At 37.0% G+C, this 19,487-nt stretch overlaps 1 protein-coding gene across 1 annotated transcript in view; it reads left to right on the top strand.

The window, feature by feature from the left end:
- Nucleotides 1–2,869: 2,869 nt before the first annotated feature.
- Nucleotides 2,870–19,487, top strand: part of LOC109056450 (cysteinyl leukotriene receptor 1-like) — a 30,569-nt gene continuing 13,951 nt past the window's right edge. The window contains exon 1 of the mRNA XM_042769673.1: nucleotides 2,870–2,994. The gene's annotated coding sequence lies outside the window, so the exon portion shown is untranslated. The remainder of the gene's footprint in view (nucleotides 2,995–19,487) is intronic.

Genomic DNA, 19,487 nt, shown 5'->3' with positions numbered 1-19,487 from the left:
GAAATGTACTGTTGGAGCCGCAGGAAAACAGTAGGGACATGGATATTAAAAGGATAGTTGGCAGTGTTACTGATTACATTAATTTCTGTTGGGACACTGTCATGCCAGTAAGGAATGCACACTGTTTTCCTAACAATAAACCTTGGACCACTAGTAACGTTAAGGCTCTGCCCATAACAGGTTTGATAGAGCGGCTAGTGTTTGCCCAGCCTCTGCAGGATCTACAGTACTTCCCTTACAGTCCCTCTTCCTCTCAACCTGTCCTCCAACCAATTCGCCCATATAGGTTGTTTTTTCAAAATCCCTGAAATATGACCCATGAGAGCGTATACTACAGTTGCACCCCTATCAGAAACAGGATGTTTTCATATTAATGTTTTGTACTCTTTTATTTGCGCTATAATTTGGGTTCCGTGTAGCTCAGTTGGTGGGGTATTGCGTTATACGACGATATATAATCATGTGATCATGCAATCATGTGTTCGATCCCAGAAAACGCACGTGCTCATAAAATGTATATGCACTATAAAACATGATTTCTGTGAGGGGTAGGTTTAGGGGTGGGGTCATTCGAATGAATTAGCCACCTAGTAAAATATGTACGAATTACTGTGAGATCGGTGTATGATTGGTAATGACAGTTACACGTCATTTCATGACTCCAGATGCAACACAACACTGTCATTATTTTTACGCCCGCTAGAGGGTGATTAACTTTAAAATGTAAATATAGGTCGTAATAAGGTGCTTGCACAAATGACCTATATGGTCATTTTTTGTTGGGGGACAGGCTCCTTCCTCTATATAACCTACAAATCTTCCTCCTATTCCATCACCCTTCTTTCATTCAGGCTGTGGATTCTCCATTACTAGTACCATAGGTGCAACTGCCTACAAACCTGGCTCCTCCTCCCTGACCTTTACAGTTGAAGGTCACAGCTTGGAAGGCTGCGTCCAGGGAAAGTGGCGGGCCCAGATGGTGTGTCTCAGAGATTGCTTAAGGAGTGTACAGCCCAACTAGCTGAACCTTTTCATACAGACAGGGAAGGCGCTGCTGCTATGGAAATCAACATGTCTCGAGCCAGTACCTAAAGCAGGGTATCTGAAGGAGATTATAGATTTTAGACCAGTTGCACTCACTTCAAACATTATGAAAACCATGAAGCGGCTACTCATCTGCATCTTAAGCCCAGCCACTTGATCACTTGGTTGCTTGAGTGAAAACTTGGACTATATTGTTTGGGATTGTGGTTACTAAATAAATGCATGTATGCAATCTCTTTGACACAGTACAAAGTCTTCTATTCTTATTTTCACAAGTTCACACTTACATATAATAAAAAGAGTAAAGGTTATGCATATTTGGCGTGCTGTCCAAGGGGAGGGATCCGAGCTCAGAATTTTGGCCCGAACCCATTGATTAAAGGTTATGTGTATTTGGTTTGGTCCACAGACAGGGTCAAAGGTTCACATTCCAACAGGACAATTACCCTTATAACAAAGTTAGTGGATTTAACTATATGCTACATGGCTAACCTGCTGCACTTCAGGTTTTGTTCTGTGTAAGAGATTGCAAACCATAGCTAGACCAATCAGCTGCGAGTAAAGTGAATGACATCATAAAGTCGATCCCCTTGTATAACTTGCATCAAATGAAAGCAATTCACAGTGACAGCATTTTAGGTGGCTTTCACACTGGCAATTTCGCATGAAAAATAAGTGATGTGAAAGCTGCAATGGAACTGTGGTGCGGTTCACCTGAATGTGAAAGAACTCAGACTCAGGTGCGCAATTAATCAGGAAGTAAAGGAACGTGCACATGTGTTTTGGCCGATGACAATGTCCTTAGTTCAACAAAACATGTAAGTGATGACAGTGGTGATGATGATATACCTTCGATACGTGTAAGAGTGAGCATGAAGTGTAATCGCGTATAGTGAGTGCAATCAGAGCAGCAAATGAATGACTCACAATCAGCTGTCTCCGCAAAACAGTCCGTGTGCAAGCCTTCATGCTAAGCACACACAGTAAACACAAGTGTCTTTCACTTTCCCACGCATAATAACACCAAATTTATATATATATATATATATTAATTTGGTGTTATTATGCGTGGGAAAGTGAAAGACAGTCGCCGGGAACAAATCAGACTCGGACTGCAGCAAATGTGCTCAGTGTGAAAGCCAGTGCCTGGATTTTGCTACTAATTATTTATTAAAATTACTTTTTATAAAGAAAATATAATCAATTGTTAGCAGCAAAGCCAGGCAATTTCATATCTAGAATGCTTTCGCTGTGAATTGCTTTAATTTGGAGAATGCATTAATATGAGCCTATTAAATTCATTCTTTCATCTGCATTAATACAGTAGAATTTCGTTCAAACTTTCATGGCAGCAGTTGCATTTTTTCTGTCTTGTAAATGGATTTAAATTAATGCTATTTCCATAACGATCTCTTATAAGAGTTGATAATCACATTTTGTGAGTGGATGTTTGCTGCTGTCACACTTTCAGATGCACACCTTTCAGAGTTAATCATGATAAAACTCCATGTCATAGACTGACTAACTGAATAAATAAATAAATAAATATATAAATCATTTTAGCATATGGCTACAAAATGTGAAAAAAAAAGTCTGAAAGCTTTCTTAATGCACTGTAATAAATGTAAGTATATATACCATAATTTAAGATTCAACCGAAATAAACTGGAATGGGTTTGTTTGGCTTTCCGTGTGCTGTAATGGTACTGTATAAAACACATAAGATGTACTGTACCGCGTGCGTCCATTTTCAGTTAACATTAGTTGTTCATTAAACCTATTAATGTGCCTGGAGTCTTTCAGTTTTGCAGAAGGGAGGCGTGGCTTACGCGATCATTGTCATACTGAGTTTCTCATGCAATCCAACTCAATGGAAATCTATATGTGAAAGGAAGGAGACGTTTAATTTCGCTGTGACTGGACTGCTCGATCGAAGACGGACAGATAACGGTTAGATAATGACGCTTTATTCATACTGCTCATTTCTCACCAGTCAATAGCATGTGCTGTGGTTTTAAAATGATTATTTGATATCGATGCGTGAATTGAAAGTTTAGGCTACGTTTGTAATAATGACAGAGCTGAATCTATTTTAAAGACGAGCTAAATTTTATGACGAACTAATGTCGAATTAATTTTAACTGAAGTAATTTCCTTGTTTGCATATACGCTCCACTGAGCTCCTGTGTTGTATAGTTCCCAACACTCTTCAGAATATCTTATTTGTGTTTGACTAAAGAAAGAAATGCGCATGAGACGATACCCAGCTTGCCAATTATCTGATGACCATGCCTTTGCAACTTTGTGATGCTTTTAGTAAGGAATTGCACATTGTGGATCAATAATTGCGTTTTGGTCATTTTAGTTATTTATAATAGGCCTATTTGTTATCGTCATATTAAAGAATTTTCAGTAATACAAGAAACAATGAAACAAATTATGTAGGTGAATGTTTAAATAATCACAATAATCAGGTTTATATTTCATCAATAATTCCAAATTATTGCATGTAAACCAATTATATGCATTAAGTAATTTAATATTGTTTGTTCCACATTTAACCATATTTAAATCATGTTCATACTTTAAAACTGCTTAAAATATATATATTATTTAGTTAGTATGCTACAATTAACAGATTTATGCAAATAAGGAATTTGAATAAATGCATTTTGAAATGCATGAATGCAAATAGTTAAACTTTGGCATGCTTATTTTTGTGTTTGAATGACAAATGCAGACACTAAATAGCATTAGCATTCACAATTTAAAAAAAAAAAAGAATAGACTACAACTGACTAGCTTTTTTCTTTCTAAAATAAATGTAATTGTTTTATCAAGGTCTAGTTTGAGGATGATTATCACAAAACAGTATTTTGTTTTTCAAGGTAAATTTGTGTGTCCTTCCAAAAGGGATACTGGGACAGTACACCTGATAACCAAGTGATATGAGTCTATATAATTCAGAATAAAGAGCTGCACTGGAGCTAAAATTCAGACTACACATTTGGCAGTAAAAAAAGCAAGGATTCTGAGCTAGGATGCAATAAAGTAACTCTAGTTCACTTCTCCCTTTGCTAAATAAAGTCCCTCAGGCCTTTATAAAAGTGTGTTACGGTGCTGTGCTGATTAACTCACACGATGAAGGGGTAATCCAAATAAACAGTCTTTAATTATAAATCCACAGAGCCAATAACCAGCAGAAACACAGGAGCAGATGTAACACACACAAAACATAGCAAAACAATAACCAGCAAAGGACTGGGCTGCATTTCCCAAAACCTTATTAACGCTACGTTGTTCTTAAGTTATACCTTAAGCTGTACCTTACCGTTAATATGTTTCCCCAAACATTCTTAGTTAAGGATACCTTCTGGAAGTCATACGTTCGTAAGGTTGGTCTGGACCAGTCTTAGCTATACCTAATCACTGTTGACAGTTCACAGTTTTTTACATCTCAGTCTATACGAAAGTAATTCTGAAGTATACACCCAGTGTTCAATCAAGAAAGAGGCTCTACTCTCTCTTCTCTGCTCTAGTAGCTGTTGATTATGTTTCCTGTGTTGCACTTTTATTGAGTAGCTCATCCAGTAACATAAATTAGTGATTTACACCAATATGTGATGCGGCTGCTGCGCAGTCAACCCTGGCTGTGGAGTAAATGAGCACTCTTACCTGAATGGCCCAAGGTGTTTTTATTATTATTATTATTATTATTATTATTATTATTATTATTATTATCTCTCTTCTGTTAAAGGGGTCATATGATGCGATTTCAAGTTTTCCTTCCTCTTTGGAGTGTTACAAGCTGATTGTGCATAGATAAGATCCCTAAAGTTGCAAAGAATAAAATCTCAAACCCAAAGAGATATTCTTTATAAAAGTTAAGACTCGTCCACGCCCCCATGAAACACCTCGTTTAACCCTTGTGCGCTCCTCATCTGAGAGTCACACTCATGGTCTTCGCGGTCAAAAGTAACCCTAACACCTGACATGTAACTTTTTTTTTTCTTCAGTAAAATCAATCTAATATATTTGTTCAATAATATTTTTTTTTCTTTTGTATTTTGAGAGAATTTCATGGTACTAAGTAATATGTATGCAATAATTATGATCAGTTTTTTTCCCATTGAAAAAAAAAACAAAAAACATTTTTTACAATTATTTTTCAATTAATGCAGTATTTCAGATTAAAATAGAGACTAGGTCTTTAAAATCCAATTTTTGAAGGCAGAATAGCACCTCCTGCTGAGAGCAAAAAATGTAAATCCTGTAATTTCATGGTATAACCACTAGATTCCTGTATAGGACTCTATAGAGAGGCTTGTGAATCCCATAGTTGTTTTTATTCATAATTGTTTACTTTTATTAGGTTGTGAATTTAAATGTATATTCTCAAAGGCATTCTCAAAGACTAATTTTTGTCAAGGTTTATATTTTTTGTTGTTTTAAATGTTCATTTGAAGTGTAGTTTTTTGCATTATTAATTAAAACATTCAAACCTGAACACAGAATGCAATTTGTTACACAAAACATTAAAATTCTAAAATATTTAACAAAAGTGAACAGAAATGCTTTATCACAGAACTGGTTTACACCACACATGTGTGGGAAAACATATTGGATCCATAGCCTTCTTAAAATAGTGGCTTACTGTGAATATACAACAGCACAAAATAAGGCCAAATCTAGCTCTATTGATGTTTGGCAGGGTTTTTTTTTTTCCTTCTAAAATACTGGATTATTTATTTACTGGATTATGTTGTTTTTTCCTTTTTGTACTAAATGGACTTATGATGTTATTTGTTTATGTAAAACACTAATAAAAAAAATTATCACAAAAAAAAGAATGCTTTATCAGAGCTTAATCCTGATCTGATCATTTCAGTCTTCTGACTCATTTTGGCTTTATGGTTATAGTCATACCAATTCATTTGTGTATGTATAATTCTGTATGTGTGTGTGTCTGTGAGTGTGATGTGAGTGGATGTATCCGTTTTACACTCGCGATGTTTAGAGTGTAACCCCTTCCTTGCCGTCCACTTTTTTACTGCATTGTAGTCGAATTATTGATTTTATTTTACATAGTTGCAGTGTTACAGCCACACCAGTTCAGAGGTGTGTGTGTGTGTGTGTGTGTGTGTTTCGAATCATGCCCTCAATTTTTTTGTGTGTGTGTTCACGTTCCAAGTGCCATAAAAGTCATCAAGTTTCGTACCATTCTAGTGAAGCTACGATTTTTCAAAATTCAAAATGTAAAAATCTCTGGTCAGAAATGACAGAAATGACTCCACATTTTACGGAGGTTGAGGACTGTTTCCTGTGAGAGTAGCCTACACTGCCTCTGTGCACAAAGGCTGTTTCTATAAAGTGGGGCAGTTCCAAATTTGAAAGGACAGTCTGGCATTTTATATTTAAAGAATTTGCCACTGATGATTCAAACGCGAGTTTTGAGCAGTGTAGAGCAGCGCTTGTTGTTGGTCATTTCTCTGATCACAAATGCAGACATGGTTTTGTGTTTACGTGGTGCGATATGCAACGCAATGCGTAAAAACACATTATAAGTCATTATAATCAGTAATTATGTCGCCACTGGATGCAACAAATGCCTCGTTTGTAATGGGTTTTATTGTTTTTTGTCTTGTCTCGCCGGTGTTCTGACCGAGACACACGTCATCACAGTATGGTGAGGGGTGTAACATTTCCTTCACACGCTCGAGGCATTCGGCCAATCACAACGCGTGGGATAGCTGGCCAATCAGAGCACACCTCGCTTTTCAGACCCATGAGCTTTGTAAAAATCGACGCGTTTCAGAAAGGTGGGTCATTGAGGAGAAACAATAATGTACATTATATTGAAAATAATGTGTTTTTTGAATCTTAAACCGCTTAAACACATTGCATTACACCAAATACACAAAATAATGTTCTTTGTAGCAGCATCATATGATCCCTTTAATCTTGAAATCATTTATGCAATGAAAGAGTAAGAAAAGCGGTGTTAGACTATAGCTCGAGCTGCAATGTTTCTCTAAATAACAGCGCATGTACAGCCGGCTTATAAAAGCTCTGTAAAATGGGTCTGTATAAAAGGTGTTTTATTGTGTATGAACTGGTTTTGAGGACTGCTTACTTGGCATTGCTCAAAGATCTGGCAAGAGCGCGTCTGTAGAGAGTATCTTATGGGGTTGTGTGGAGTATCTTTGACACGAGTAACCAAAGGCTGTAAAAGGAAAGCGTGTGCGGAAAGTCCTTATATGAGGATGGTCTGGGTATGTTTTTTGCAAATGACTAATCTCGTTCACGCGGACACTTATTTAGAGTACTCTAAATTCACTAACATTAGGACAAGCTTGAGAACAAATTCATGTGCAAATGTACGTGTTATGAATTAGGCCGCAAGTTTTCGTAATGAGTTCAAACGTGCGTATAAATGTGAATAATCTACGCAATTATTAGTGAATGAGACAACTGCTGCTTCTGTCTCTTTGTTCTTGACAATAATTGCATTTATTTAGATGCACGTCTTTATGATCACATCAAACGGGAGACTTTCAGACATGCACTCCAACTTCACCTCAGCGCTAGGCAGTAGTCAGACGAGCACAGAAAAGATACAGGTAAGGAGGTGCTTCAGTTGAACAACAGTGAACTGCGGTCAGAAGAGATGTTGTTAGGCCATATGTCAGTAAAACAAATTTTACAGTCCTGTCAGCCAGTATATTGTGCTTGTAATGCAGCCACATAATCCGTTATTAATCATATTGACAGACCAATCGGACTGAAAAGCCTTCATGTAAACACCTTAATAGATCCGACTGAGCTCGATCTGAATGAAATTTTGATCGGATTGAAGGGGGTTTATTCCTTTTTCTAATACGATTGAGAGTGCATGTAAACACTTGATTGGATTGACAACCAAAACTGAAAGGACTGCACATGTGCAATGATGCAGAAATAATGTCATGTTCCTGTTGAATAAAGTGTTGAATAAATGAGCTTCCTGTCATTATAAAACTCTCCTTTTACTCAGCATCTGTGAAGTGGAGCAGAAAAACGTCCCACCAGCCCTTGTTTTGGGTTCTCATCCACAGAATCGGGCATAGAGCGGCTATTTTACTACATGATAAATGTAAAAGCATGGCACAGTGGATGTGCTCATTATCTGCAAATTATGAACAGAAATTGATAAATATTCATTCAGAATGGTTATTATGCACAAACAGCGGGAAGCTCTATATGTGCTTATTATGAAATTAGATTGTTGTGTATTAGTTCATTATTTTTATTATTGTAATGATAAAAATTAAACTTTCATATATTTTAGATTCATTGCACACCAACTGAAATATTTCAGGTCTTTTATTGTTTTAATACTGATGATTTTGGCATACAGCTCATGAAATCCAAAATTCCTGTCTCAAAAAATTATCATATTTCATCCGACCAATAAAAGAAAAGTGTTTTTAATACAAAAAAAGTCAACCTTCAAATAATTATGTTCAGTTATGCACTCAATACTTGGTCGGGAATCCTTTTGCAGAAAAGACTGCTTCAATGCGGCGTGGCATGGAGGCAATCAGCCTGTGGCACTGCTGAGGTGTTATGGAGGCCCAGGATGCTTCGATAGCAGCCTTAAGCTCATCCAGAGTGTTGGGTCTTGCGTCTCTCAACTTTCTCTTCACAATATCCCACAGATTCTCTATGGGGTTCAGCTCAGGAGACTTGGCAGGCCAATTGAGCACAGTAATACCATGGTCAGTAAACCATTTAAGCTGGTTTTGGCACTGTCAGGTGCCAGGTTCGTGCTGAAAAACGAAATCTTCATCTCCATAAAGCTTTTCAGCAGACTGAAGCATGAAGTGCTCCAAAATCTCCTGATAGCTAGCTGCATTGACCCTGCCCTTGATAAAACACAGTGGACCAACACCAGCAGCTGACATGGCACCCCAGACCATCACTGACTGTGGGTACTTGACACTGGACTTCAGGCATTTGGCATTTCCTTCTCCCCAGTCTTCCTCCAGACTCTGGCACCTTGATTTCCGAATGACATGCAAAATTTGCTTTTCATCCGAAAAAAGTACTTTGGACCACTGAGCACCAGTCCAGTGCTGCTTCTCTTGTAGCCCAGGTCAGGCGCTTCTGCCGCTGTTTCTGGTTCAAAAGCACACGCCTGTGCACGGTGGCTCTGGATGTTTTCTACTCCAGACTCAGTCCACTGCTCCGCAGGTCCCCAAGGTCTGGAATCGGTCCTTCTCCACAATCTTCCTCAGGGTCCGGTCACCTCTTCTCGTTGTGCAGCGTTTTATGCCACACTTTTTTTCCTTCCCACAGACTTCCCACTGAGGTGCCTTGATACAGCACTCTGGAACAGCCTATTCGTTCAGAAATTTCTTTCTGTGTTTTACCCTCTCGCTTGAGGGTGTCAATGATGGCCTTCTGGGTTAACCTCTTACCCATGATTGCGGTTTTGAGTAATGAAGCAGGCTGGGAGTTTTTAAAAGCCTCAGGAATCTTTTGCAGGTGTTTAGAGTTAATTAGTTGATTCAGATGATTAGGTTAATAGCTCGTTTAGAGAACCTTTTTTATGATATGCTAATTTTTTGAGATAGGAATTTTGGGTTTTCATGAGCTGTATGCCAAAATCATCAGTATTAAAACAATAAAAGACCTGAAAATTTCAGTTGGTGTGCAATGAATCTAAAATATATGAAAGTTAAATTTTTATCATTACATTATGGAAAATAATGAACTTTTTCACAATATGCTAATTTTTTGAGAAGGACCTGTATATTTGTGCAGTGTGTGCATGTGACATAAACGTGCACTTCAACCCGATTACTTTATTTAGCGTTCATGTAAACTCTATATTCAGATTCATGAATCGGAATTAATTCAGTCCAGTTCTGCAAGTAAACCAAGTGCTACTGTCTCCCTCATCTAACACACCCGATTCAACTTGTCAGCTCATTGGTAAAGACTTAATGACCTGAAGCATGCCAGAAAAGTTAAAGAGTTGTGAGAAAATACAATGCGTGTCAGATCCGCGTCATGCTCAGCAGCGTCAGCTCTTAAAGCAGCCAAAATAACCTCATAACCAGCTGCTTTGATGGCTGCAAATCAAAGAACAAAAGAAAAAAAGAGGAAATCTATAACTTTTGTAGCTTTAAGGATTTATCTGTATTTAATTTAGAATTTAGTGTTTGATATCTTTATTAAATTTCTGTATATATCCTACTTGCTAAAGGGCACAGGCAGATAAAAATGAGATTTATTATAATGGGTTTATGTGAAGATTGTTTTAAGTTTACTTATATTAGAAGTAGTTTTTTAAAGTCTAATAAAAAAAAAACAAATAAATAAATGTAGCCCTCAATTATGCTGTAATGTTGAATAGCTATAGTTAATAATTAAAGTCATTAACATACATACATACATATGTACATACCCATGGTATCCCTTTAAGTATTTTTAAAGTTAAAAGTTTATCATCCTGTTTTGTAATGTCTTAACTTAATAATGAACACAAAGAATAAAACACAAAAAATTAAAACAAAGCTTAAGCATTTGAACACTTTATTTGAAATAAAATGTATGTTTTTACTCAACCATTTCAGAATGAACAATTTTTTTCATACACTACACATTTCTACACAGGATTGATTGAAGCAAATTTAGATCCATGTGAAAGCTCAAGAAGGCCTTTTTCCTGGTCTTCCTCTTTCAACGGCTCATCCACTAAACCTTTAAAGACTTGGGGTTGCTGCAAAGCCATCCGACTGCATTGCAGACAGGGGATTCTGTTATCTGTGGCTTCTTCATGAGAGAAGTGTACAAATGTTTCCTGTGAAAAAATTTACTTAATTTATAGTCAAATGGCCAGGAGAGAGAGAGAGAGATAAAGAGCTACATTTTAACAGCAAAATTCCCTAACACGATAAATCTTATTTGTATGAAGGGACATGCACTTGGAGGGGAAGAATACAATATTAATAGATTATCAATTGGAACCAAGACCATATACCCCCCCCCCATAAATAAATAATTATGTACAGTGTAAACACATTACTTTTAACCCCAAGTAAAGGAACATTTCATACTTGTAATGGGGGTTAGAACCACTTTTACTTGCTGTAATGAAAACCTACTCCAGAGAAGGGTTTCTATGGCTTTAGCATTGTTAACCCTTCATCAATAGATAGACAACCAGTTGCCTGCCTCATATTCCACTGCTGTAGACAGTCACTGCAAAAATAAGCACTGTATAAAAACAGTAAATTTAATTCATCATTTGACAGGATGTCAAAAATGTTTACAGGTCAAATGCTTACAGAAAACACAACAGTCAGGGTCAAGAAGAGAGTTTGATGTCCTCCCTGAGTAACTCCACCAGCTTCCACTCACTACCTCACCTGTGCCAGGACACTTGCTCTCCTGTGCTCTTCTCTCCTCTGTCTCTCTCTCTGCAGTTCAATCGCTCCCTCACCTGTCCAGGACACTGCTCTCCTGTGCTCTGATGTCTCTCTCTCGTTCTCTCCTCCATCTCTCTCTCTGGAGTTTGATAGCAGCTGCACCAGCTTTCAATCACTCCCTCATCTGTCCCAGGACACTTGCTCTCCTGTGCTCTTCTCTCCTCTGTCTCTATCTGCTTCCACTCCCTCCCTCACCTGTCTCAGAGCAATTGCAATCCTAAGGCAGAGCAAATAAACCATGCCTGTTAACATCAACAGCACAATGAATTTCAGCAAAAATGTGTCTATTAACTTGGAAGAATACAATATTAATAGATCATCAATTGGAACCAAGACCATATCCCCCCCCCCTCCAATAAATAAATAATTATATACAGTGTAAACACATTACTTTTAACCCCAAGTAAAGGAACATTTCATATTTGTAAAGGGGTAAGCACCACTTTTACTTGCTGTAATGAAAACCTACTCCAGAGAAGGGTTTCTATGGCTTTAGCATTGTTAACCCTTCATCAATAGATAGACAACCAGTTGCCTGCCTCATATTCAACTGCTGTAGACAGTCACTGCAAAAATAAGCACTGTATAAAAACAGTAAATTAAATTCAGCATTTGACAGGATGTCAAAAATGTCAAATGCTGACAGAAAACACAACAGTCAGGGTCAAGAAGAGAGTTTGATGTCCTCCCTGAGTAACTCCACCAGCTTCCACTCAGTCCCTCACCTGTCTCAGAGCACTTGCAATCCTAAGGCAGAGCAAATAAACCATGCCTATTAACATCAACAGCACAACAAATTTCAGCAAAAATGTGTCTATTAACTTGCATACTTTGTATTTTTTAAGTCTTTCCCCAGCAGGCTGATTTTCTCCAGAATAGTACTAAAACAAGAGAAAATGGAAACACTTATGAAAAATAAAGACAGGTTTGCAATCTTAACATTAAAAAATATGACACAGCAGGACATGCATACAAAATACTGAAGTACTAAAGTTTGGTTAAAACATTTGTAGACATATCTTGCATGACAGCAATACAAAAACACAACAAAGGGAAAGTGTATTGCCTTATATTTTGGCTGTCTTATTGTTTGTGGGCTTTGTGTAAAAAAAAAACCTAGCTTTTGACACTTTCACTAGGTATTTGAGTAAATGAAAACACAATACTTACATTTCAATGTGAATTCCCCCACAGAACATCCTCTATGTTCTTTGAATATAAACACCGTCGTCATCTGCGCACACGTGATTCTGGGATATGGTAGGGTGCAAAGTGACGCTTTCGAATTACGTCAGTCTTCATCACTCCACAGTGACACAATCGGCCTTGGAATGCGGTCTTCGGAGGGTGCAACCTGAATTGCAACAGCTTACGTCATGACACTGTGATGCAATTGCAGTTCAAATGCGGACTCCGGAGTCCATGCACTTCAGTTTGGGACACAGCTCATGTTTCTAGGAGATTCACAATCAATAGAACTGGCCAGCTGTTGTGGACATTCTAAAAACAAAATAATATTATTAAGTTATTTCTGGAAAAGACATGACAGCTATAACATCACAACATCTGTATAATTAGAATATGAAAGTCTTACAAAACTAACCTTGTTTTCAATCAGCTTCCATTGGCAATTGGTATGATCTGCTTGTCAATTTACTGCAACAAAATCAAACAGATTTTTAAAAATTATTTATAACCATAAAAAATTGCATAATATAGCTTCATTGTTCTAAAGCAAAAATGACCACTGACAAAGCAAAAACAACTTTTTAAATTCATAATATAAAAGAAAGATGCAGAATATTATGCAAATGAACAGCAAACCTTATATATCGCTGTTAGGTTGTGTGTTTTACCAAATTGTGCAGGCTAACTACAATTTACAAAAAGACTGCTATTAAATACCATTTATTGCCACTGTATATTAACAAATAACACACAAAGATCATATATCTCTGAAAGTGTGTTCCTTTATGAAGTTATTTTTTTGGTTTGTGTGTTTTTGTTGTTGTATCTGGTCCTTTTAAAAACACTGGGCAGTGGAAATTGTTGAAACAAGGTTTTTTTTCTTTTTTCTTTTTTTTTCAAGTAAAGTTGAGTGTCTCTGAATCATGATATACCTGTATAAATTTAAAAAATCTGCATAAAACATTGGTCAACATCAGAAAATATAACCACTGAAATAAAATACAGTGCCAAGTTAACAATCCATAAAGTGAGATGATTAAGTTCTAAAAACAGACGCGATAACGCACTTCATCACACAGCGCATTTACAAAAAATAGACTAGAGACATGTTTTGTATAAATTGCTTATCAAAAACAACAAACAAAACAATTAAAGGCATAAAATAAATACATTTGATTAATTAAATACCTTCTTACCATGATCTTATACGCCATTATTGTTTCTGTTGTAAACTCCGCCTACTTCCGACATGAGACTGTTACACCGCCCACTTCCGGCGTCAGACTGCTGGCCTGGCACTGTGGCCTCAGACTGTTGCGACGTAATGGTTCTGCAGTTGCTTATTATTGGTTTGCGCTGGTTCGTACATGGATAATGACTGATAAAATTGTTTTTACTAGGGGACAGCTACAGTGGATACTGTAAAATTCGTTAAATTTACTTACTTGACGATGTTGTGTCCTCAAAATGCCTTGAAGACTCAAATGCAGCCAAATTTGTGATTCCAAATCGCACCCGCAATCATATGCATGTGCGGATGTCAATGCGGGAGAGGTGCATCTGACTCCGGGGTACATTTACACTGCTGCCACGGGTAATTATTCCAGTTAGTGGTTCTTAATACAAATAAATAAGCACTAACAGCACGTGACATCGTGAAAATAGGGGAAAATATTAATAGTTAGTGTAACATCTACAGAAAAAAATATAACTGTTACCGGTGTATAACTGTAACCTGGCTGCCTTCTCACTAGACCTCTGCTTTGCCAGCAAAGTTAACTATATGCTAAGGATAAGATCCCTTGACGTGATTGGCTTTTGTATTTTTCATTGACGTAGCAAAAAAAAAAAAAAAAAAAAAAAAAAAAAAGAAAAAGGCTATTTCAAACCGCGTTTCTATGACTGCCTTTGGGAAACTACCGTTTTGAGGAGAAACTACTTGCCTTCAGTCATAAAAAAAGAAAGAAAAAAATTAAATATACTGTCTTTATATTTTTTTCGACATTAATTTGAAGACTGAAAGTGAAATTGTTTAAATATAAAAGTATATTTAATATGTTAATGTTAAATGTTAATGTTAGGTGGGATTAATTGTAATTAATTTCAAAAAAAAAATTGTGATTAATTAGTTAATTAGTTAAAATATAAAGCTTTCACTTATTTTTCTTATTCTGTTAGCAGATATTTTTCCTTGTTTTAAACAAAAAACTAAAAACATTTTGATGATTTTTTCAGAAAACAAAATTTTGTCTTTACTCATTTTGTTTTTCCAAGTAAACGCATTTTGATTCAAGAATATTTAGACATTTGTACTAGAAAACAACAAAAATACAAAGTAAGATTTAAGATTTAATTTCTTTATATATATATATTGTTATTTGATCTATTTTTCAGTTGGTTTGGTCTTCTGCATATGTCCTTCTGCTACTATGGTAAATCATTAATTGATTAGTATCTGCACCTGTGTTTGATTGGTTTGGACTGTCTATTTAAGTTCTGTGGTTTCCTCAGGGGGCAGCTGTGGCCTAATGGTTAGAGATTTGGACTTGTAACCTGAAGGTTGCAGGTTCGAGTCTCGTGCTGGCAGGAGTTGTAGGTGGGAGGGAGTAAATGAATGAACACTGGGCGCTGGATATATAGCTGCCCACTGCTCTGGGTGTGTTTACGGTGTGTTCACTTCTCACTGCTGTGTGTGTGTGTGTACTTGGATGGGTTAAATGCAGAGCACCAGTTCCGAGTATGGGTTACCATACTTGGCAAATGTCACGACTTTCCCTTTTCTTTTCTTTTTTCTTTTTTCCTGTTGTTGTTGTTGTTGTTGTTGTGTTATGGTTAGTTTTCGTGTTTGTCTACTTGTGTTTTTGAGGTTGGTAACAATATAATAACTTTCATTTATAAACCATTAAAAGACATTATATAATGCTTAGCAGATCATTAGTTAATAAATATTTACATAGCTAGAAATATGAGATATGTACTTAAGAAACATAATCTAATGATTAGCAGATCATTATTTGAAGTTAATAATCATACTAACAAATGTCATTCAACTTTCAATTCATGTGATCATGCACTTCTTGAAAATCTTCAAATAATTTTAACAGATGTTATACAATGATTTAAAGCTTTGAGATGCAGTTTGGGACAGGTTTGGTGGTATGGGTTGGTTTAAGGGTTGGTTAAGGGGTCAAAAGTGTACAGGGGTTAAATTGATTACTATAAGGGAACATAGTTCAATCTGTTTATATTACATTGTTTTGATAAATGAACAAGTATTTTCTTGAAAAAGATAGATTTGTTTTCTCCTGTAGTAATATCATGTTTAATGATATACAGTCGCATACTAATATAAGTGTTGAGGTAATAAAAACGTTTTGCACCCAAATTACAATGAGCATGATGTCTTTAGCAAACATTTAGCTAAACTTAAATAACCACTCTTTACACAAACATTGTTACAGCAGCTAAAAGTCCAATGCCCATAAAGATACTAAAAGATTAGTAATGGTTCAACTTTAGATTGGGTACTGCAAAAATATGAACAAATAATTAATAAATGATTTGTAAAGATGTGTAAATAGTAGAAGTCTAAAGAACAAATGGAGACCAAGTGATAACGTTGACAATTATTTTATCGCGCATTAACGCAGTTTATTATTACTATAAAAGTCCATTGCTCACTGGATCTGAATTCACATACAGACAAACCATGGGTCACAGGAGGGGAGGGTTGTTGATCAGTACTGGCTTGGGATGGGTGTCATCACGTGTTTCAACCAATTGAGAGCATTTGAGGAGGGCCTAAAGGGCCCGATATACTTCAAGGCAGTTCGCTTTCATTCTCCGTTTGGGGGCAAAAAGAGTTTTGAAAAGGCTGAGCGACGGTATACTGTTTCTGAACTTTACAACATCCCTGAGTTGCTGGAGGCAGGGTGAAGATTAATAATGTAAACATGACTCGCGACGCTCGCGTATGTGCCCTAAACACAACAACAATGCAATGATGGTGTATCTAGGTGTGAGATGGGTAACGATGGTCAGATTATAGACAAAAGAATATTGATTAGCAGCAGTTTAGAGTCAAGTTTGCAATACAAACGAACCATTCCATTTCAATAATCAGTCCTTTATGGGAAGAGTGAATGGCTCATAGTCTGAAAACTTTAGAATGAGGTGGAAAAAAATATTGGAGTCAGTTTGTTACTTTATTTTATTAGTGTTCATTTATTTTATTAAACTGGATAAATTATTAGACCTTTTTATATTTTATGTCGTGTCATGATTTGATAAAAACAAAGGTATATTATTGTATGTTCCTGTGGCATTTCATTTATTGTATTCCTTTTAAATACAACAACAACAGCAGCAGTATAGTGTAACGTTTATTTGAAACACATGTATTTGGAACTTGCTACATTATATCTTTACTCTTTCCTTTCATTCTTTTCATGGCTTTGGAAAACTTGCATCTGATGTTTCTCTACGTTGCTTTTTGCATAACTCCGGGTCATCGACACCAAGCTTTGTTGCAATTTCTTTCTTGGAATTAAATGCTTTCCCTGAATCTTTAAAAATCTCTCCGCGAGCGATCGTATAGGTGCTGATATATCTGTGCCAGCTCAGCTACTCAACACTCCGGTGTATTTATGCTGGTAGTGACTTGGAGATGTTGTACTCCTGCCGCTTGACCTCCGTTGAATGAGAAATGACCCGGGAAAAATATTGCACGTCAAAGAAAGTGCAGTTTTAGAACACACTCACTGATTGTGTAACCGCCACGGACCAGTGGAAGCTCAAATGTGTTTAGGAGCCAAAACTAACCAGTGGAAGCTCAAATGTGTTTAGGAGCCAAAACGTACTCCCCCAGAAAGTTCACTTTGGTGAGCTGTTTCGAACCGCTGAAACGAACTCAAAAAGAACTTCGTTTCGGCCTGATTTTGTTCGAAATGGCGTCATATCAGTTCATTCTTCGATTTAGTTTGAAGTATATCGGGGCTTTAAGACTGCAGCAGCGCTCACACTTACATTTATGCATTTAGCAGACACTTTTATCCAAAGCGACTTAAAGCATTCAGACTAACATTTTTTTACCTAACCTTTTTCCCTGGGAATGGAACCCACAACCTTTTGCGTTGCTAACACAATGCTCTACCACTGAGCCACAGGAACACACATGAATGCTCCAAATAAAATTATTTAGGCTAAGCATCAAAATTCACAAACCACTATCCACTGTTATTTTTAACAGAAAAGAATGGAATGTGCTCGTAATCACAACTTCATAAGAGGGAAATAGGAAGTTTCCAATAGCACATGAAGATAGCAGAGAAGCGTTCTCACCCAGCACAGTGGAGTGCATCATTTTGTTAACTTTGTAATTTATTATTTTGAGTTGTTTGGGATGCTGTGACACACGGCCCTCTCACAGTATATACCTTATCATGCAGCACGTATCATAAGTTCTGCACTCCGGCGTGGTTAGTGCTCACACTCACTGATCTACAGTATAACAGAACTGTGCTCTGGCCCACCTCCTTCAATCTAGCCAGGAACGGCTAGACAAACCGCTCAAAATGGCTAGTGTGAGTACACCCTTAGTCTCTATCCACTGGCGCCGAACTTACCCATCAAGTGTCTGTTGCGTTGGGTCCCATGATAGTGCAGGTCTCTACTCGGAAGGATCCTGTTATAATTTTTTGATCGAGGCACTGGACTCTGAGCATAACTTGTTTTTCTATAACAAACTATAAAATATTTTCTATAAAAAAGTTAATGCCCTGGTAATGGCAAACAGTTTGTTTCATATTTAATTTGAATACATTAATGATATAAGTTTAGATTTACGAGAAATATTATAATTGCTACTATATAAAAGGGATACTGCTGTAAAAAAGCACCTTATTTGTTTAAAGTGTTTGAAAACCAAATGTTATTGCAATTTAGTTCATATAGCAGTACTTTTAAATGAAAAAAGTGCACAATACACTACTTTTGAATGCATTGTTGAATTTTGTGCATAATGCGATTAATCGCAGACAATCATGTGGTTAATTGCGATTAAAAAGTTTTTTTTTAAATCGTTGCTCAGCACTATTAAATAGCAAATGCATTTGCGGCCATTTGTGCGCCCATGGGCGTGCTGGTCTGAAACCGAGGTGTGTCTAAGCGCATTGCTGGTGCGTTGCTATTTTGACTGCAACTAAAATAGACTGCCCCATTGACCAACAAAAACCTTGGTCTAAAAAAAAAAAAAGTGACATAAAGCCAAGTATGGTGACCCATACTCAGAATTCGTGCTCTGCATTTAACCCATCCAAAGTGCACACACACAGCAGTGAACACACACACACCAGAGAACACACACCCGGAGCAGTGGGTATCATTTATGCTGCGGCGCCCGGGGAGCAGTTGGGGGTTTTGGTGCCTTGCTCAAGGGCACCTCAATCGTGGTATTGCCGGCCCAAGACTCAAACCCACAACTTTAGGATTAGGAGTCAAATTCTCTAACCACTAGGTCATGACTTCCCCACGGCTTAAAGTCTGGCACAATGTTTTTTCTTTGTTATTTAATGAGCGCGTTAGTAACTATATACTATAGGTGGGTGCACAACACACATACACTTTGTTTATTACACACACAGGGATGCTCAGCAGCACACAAACATTTGTAAAAATGAAAAATGAAATTCCACTGTGTAAATAGCAAACCCGCCATGGCGCGAGCGCAATTGGCTTTTAAAGGAAATGGGAGATGAGAATCTGATTGGTTTATGGCACTCT

This window comes from Cyprinus carpio, chromosome A14 (assembly GCF_018340385.1).
Source record: "Cyprinus carpio isolate SPL01 chromosome A14, ASM1834038v1, whole genome shotgun sequence".
NCBI classification, from domain to species: domain Eukaryota; kingdom Metazoa; phylum Chordata; class Actinopteri; order Cypriniformes; family Cyprinidae; genus Cyprinus; species Cyprinus carpio.
Note: the sequence above shows the minus strand (reverse complement) of the source record. Positions and strands in the feature narration are given on the sequence as shown.